We start from the raw sequence: 4809 nt of genomic DNA on the forward strand, positions 1-4809 counted from the left end.
TTTTTTATTAAGATGGGGGCCTGCATGAATGAAAATGGGCTGCTGTGGAGAAAACAGTTTTTACTTTGTACAATGCATAATAGCAGAATATATGGTGCAGAATGGACTGCTCTGCCCACACCCACACACAGCTTTTACTCTTAGTACATTGAAAATGCATTTACTGAGTGGTCTGCTGCTTTCAAGGAGACGTATAAATGTTTAAAAATCAGGAACATTTCAGCTGAATTGAATTCTCTGGTTTCCTCATTTCCCCCCCCAAAAAACTGGAAAATTAATTCCAATCTTTCTTTTTTTTTCTGCTAGTGATAAAAACTGCTTGAGAAACGGAGCGCAGAAGCAAAGACTCATTCTGTTCTCCTCATCAACAAAGAGCAACACATCTCTGACTGTGCTGGTATTATGCACAAAGCAGCTGATTATGCTGTAAGACCCACTTTTCCTCTCTCTCCTATTCACAGTGATGAACAGAGGCAGACCCAAGCAAGACAGATTGGATTTTAAAGTCTGAAGACCAAATAATTCACTCTGTAAATAAAGGTTTAGGTGAGCTCTGCTTGTTCTGATAGTGCAACCTAATAAAAACTGAATCCCTGATAAGTTTGAAGAACATAAACAACTTGAAATAAAGATATTGCACTTTTTGAGAATAATTAAATTACTTGACCACAGGAAGTAATGCATCTTCTTGGATAAGTATTAACACCGCTTCAAGGGTTTTCTCATTTAATCACATTGCAATCACAAACTTTTATGATTGATCGTCACACAGCGGCAAATAATTAGGAAGGAGAAGGTAAATAACCGGTTTGTCGTCGTATAATAAACCTCTTTTTAATCGGACAAACCAAAATAAAACCAACACAGAAACACTCTATTCAGTCAGAGTTTGAGCTCTTTTTAGCGAAGAAAATTTGAGCCAGATGTCAGTAGAATGTGCAAAGCTGGTAGAGTAATGGGGGGGGGAAAAGTCACCAGAGGGTATTTCCTCAAGGGGAGTTATTGCAAATGCAAGCCACACCTTTCAGATTTTTATTTGTAAAACTGATCTAAGAAAACCACCTCTTCACCTCTTCATAACACAAGATAAACCTCAAGCCCTGAAATTTATCTTATGATTAAAGTCCTGTTTATTGCACAAGAGCTTGAACCTGATTTCCTGAGATATCTAAATCATCCTGCTGTCAGGAGAGAACGTAGGAGTTCTCTGTGAGGAATTTCTTTTTGTGAGATAGCTGGCAGCCACTTCGTATAAGCAGACTGAGATTTGGAAACCAAAGAAAAAAAAAAAAAAAAAAAAAGAAATGAAGCAGTTAACTCTTGACGGCTGAGGTGAACTTTATGAAATCACATTTAAAAAAAAAATGTGTAAATGTGAAACTGATGCCTTTGCCCTGATGGAAAAATCCATTTATCTGGAAGCAGATTACTCAACAAGCTCAGACATTAGCATTCAGCCATGTGGGGAATGTCTCATGATGCTCCATCAACAGTTTGCCCGAAACCTCATTAACTGATAGCTAAAATACAGCCGTAGCAGACTGCACGAAACCCCGCAATAACTCCTGTAGAGGGAGGCTTGTAATTTTCTTGTCATCCAACGCGCTGCTGGGTTGATGTGCAGGGAACGTTCAGAGCTCAATCTCTTTCTGTCTCCTGCAAAGTGTGTTTAAGCAGGAAGGAATGGAGAGCAGGTTCTCGGTGATCAAACTCGAGGCGAGAGGAGAGCAGTGCTTCAATTTCCATTGAACGGCTGGAGGTAAATGTGTATGTAGAGTCATGGTGCATTTACAGAGCAGAGTGGGGGTGGAGGTCTGGCGTGGCTGAGGAGGAGCCTCACCGAGTCGGGGGATTAAGTTAACTCCATTTCGACTGGCGACGTCACAGCAGAACGACGATACAGGTTTACATGTTTGACTACCATGACAAGAGTGTAAAACTCTTAATTTGTGATTTTTGTTTTTTCTTTTGGTGGCAGGGTGTTGAAACGCTTTCATTCACTGGATCGACACAGTCAAACTACATACACATTTTTTTTTTTTTCTGTAATGTCATCAACCAACAACCTTTTCCAGGGTGAAGCCAAACTGGCCTGATGGGGATCCACTGCAGCTCCTCCAGTCCCTTCAATCTTGAGCTGGAAGAAATGAATACAGATTGTTTTAAAGTCTTGGATTCACAGGAGTTGATCCATGAATTCTTAAAAGTAATAGATCCATGTAATTTTTTTTGACATGTCGAAATATAATTCTGACAAAATGTGTAAAATTTCAAAGGATATGAACACTTTGCAAAGTCACCCTGCATAAACCCCACTTACAGAGTCCCAGACTTCCAGCTTTTCTTCTCCGCCTGCGCTGGTTGTAAAAAGTATAGTGTTACCAGTGTTGGTCACATAGCCAGCTGTGTAAATCTCTCTCTTCCTCCCTTTCGTACCCGCATAAACGCAGAATATATGCTTCTGCTGCTGTCCTGCAGTGTTCACCACGTGGCCACGGTTCAGCTCTCCGCTCTTATCAGTGTCGGCTAATGTTGGTATTTCCTGCCTGCAACAAGAGCAGAAGGTGGCACAGGATGAGCGCTGCTTCCTGTGCTGGCACACCCAGCGCGTATCCAGCAGCCCCGTCCACTCGGCCCGCTGGTGAGGGGAAGTGTTGCAGAGTGTGGGGGTGGCAGTGGGGCTCATGGAGCTGCACCCTATTCACACTGCAAGTTCTCAGCCACTAACTCATGCATCTGTTTGGCTGAGATCAAAGGTAGCAGCGGCACGACAGAAAAGGTGTTTGCTGGGAAAAACGTGTCAAAGCCAGTCATTTCTGTTTTTAAGTAGTTAAGACACTGTAATTTACAAAAAACACAAGCTCTTCATCTCTATGCAAAATTAGCATGGACCTTATTTGTGTAACACCTTTTGGTAAAGGGATAAATAAGTAAAAGCCAAAATAAGGATCTTCTCAGTAAAGGAGTCTCTGAGACATTAAACTATTTTCTGTTTCTATTTATCCTGTGGAGACTTTGTTCGTCTAAGATGTCGTTTCATCCCCGTCTCGGCTCAGCCTTTTCCCATGGGAAGCGCGCAGATGAAACTTTGGTCTTGACGAAGGGATCTGCAGATATTTGTAAGTACACATGCACGGCTAGGAAAGCCCAGGAGGACCCACCCTTCAGACATCTCTGATGTTGAGTGTTTATTGAAGTGGGTTTCTTTGGAAACCGTGATCAGTGGGCTCCCGCTCTGTGGACGTGTTTTGGAGCGCAGCCTATGGTATTGCATCAGATCTGAATCTTTTTTTATTATCCCCCATCTGTAAGCTTCAGCCTGGCTGACTAATTATTTGTAGATGGTGAAACGACATCGTTATTCCTGCTTATCGCTGGATGTCTATCCAAAAAGCAGCCATGCCCAAAGGACCATAAAGCTTTGACTGCTGACTCACTGGTTATCTCACTGGGAACACACATTGGCAGACTTATATTGAGGTATTAAGTGAAGAAATACAGTAGATTTTATAAAACATTGAGTCTGGTTACACCTTTTAAAGTGTGTGAGACACATTTGATGTTCCTCAGTCAAGACTGCAAAACTAATTAAATCAGCACTTTGGGAGTTTCTGCATAATGTTACATCAGGTTCCCTTATGTAGAAAATGGCGCAGGTGTGTGAGAGCTGCAGTGGTTTTACGGCAAAACGTTTTTGTTTTTTTTGCTTGTCCAAAAACATTTTTAGCAGCCTTGATTCGCTGTTGATTGGTTGTGTATGCAAGGATTAAATAAATAAATAAATGACAGTAAAAGACAACTCAATCAAAACATAAAAAAAGAATAAAATTATTTTTTTCTTTAAAACAGAAGAAAAATATAAATGTAAAAATTATCTGAAATTGTGTAGCTTTAGTTTAAGTGAACAGAAACTTTACATTTTATTGCCTTATATGTGACATTATCAATGTTTTCTGTTTTCTCTCAGTTAAATGCCAATTTACTTATGATTAAATTACTAAAACTATAATATGGTGCAGAAAAAGAAACCTTAGGACTGTTCTCTTCAACAATGGGACTTTGCAGGAGCTTTTTGCTGATTACTTTGTTCCACTTACACATTTTGTAATTGTTAAATTACTGACCAGTAACTATAAACCTTCATTGACTGAATCGGAGCTCTTTCAAAATAGTTTTTTTTCTTTTATGTCTTTCTGGTTTTGGTTTTCACTTTAAACCATTACTGCTTGTTTTAGCTGAGCAGTCCACCATTTTCTACACATGTTTATATGCTGTCTCTTCTCCAGTCAACTTTTTCCTAATATCTGATCACTGTTTTCACTGATTTTCAAGCAGAATAGTTGATCACCAACATAAAAAAGTTGTGTGTTTTTACAATAAACGTGACGAGTTTCGATTGATTTATCTTTAACACTGGGATAATCCTTCCTGAACACGTTCCTTTTAATAACCGACTCATTTACAAAGTCTGCATCATGCATGTCACGACTGCTGATCCTGCTGGTTTTCTATTACTCTACTACACATTCCAGCAAAGCCAATTCTATCAAGAACAAGTCAGTCATGTTGGACTGTATTAATTTTGACAGCTGTATGTAATGGCAGGAGACCAGAAGAAACAAATATGAGACACACAGGCAACAGGATGTTGATGATGCTTTACATTTTCTTACATTTGGGCCCATAAAAAAAAAAAAGATAGAGAGATTGCTCGATATGCCACCAATGTTTCAAAAGCTTTGGAAAGTTATTCTCTCTCACAAGAACTGACTCATTTGCAAATAACACTAAGCATTGTCTCCAACTTGT

General features: G+C 39.7%; 1 long non-coding RNA gene across 1 annotated transcript; it reads right to left on the reverse strand.

Annotated features, from left to right (window-relative positions):
- Nucleotides 1–286: 286 nt before the first annotated feature.
- On the reverse strand, nt 287–2899 carry LOC148156450 (uncharacterized). The gene is made up of 2 exons (XR_015764563.1): nt 2321–2899; nt 287–2137 (listed from the first exon to the last, which is right to left on the reverse strand). It is a non-coding gene; the product is annotated as an uncharacterized LOC148156450 (long non-coding RNA).
- Nucleotides 2900–4809: the final 1910 nt, after the last annotated feature.

The sequence above is a fragment of the Poecilia mexicana genome, unplaced genomic scaffold (genome assembly GCF_051168715.1).
Source record: "Poecilia mexicana isolate PSO_F unplaced genomic scaffold, ASM5116871v1 scaffold_11, whole genome shotgun sequence".
In the NCBI taxonomy this organism is placed as follows: Eukaryota; Metazoa; Chordata; class Actinopteri; order Cyprinodontiformes; family Poeciliidae; genus Poecilia; species Poecilia mexicana.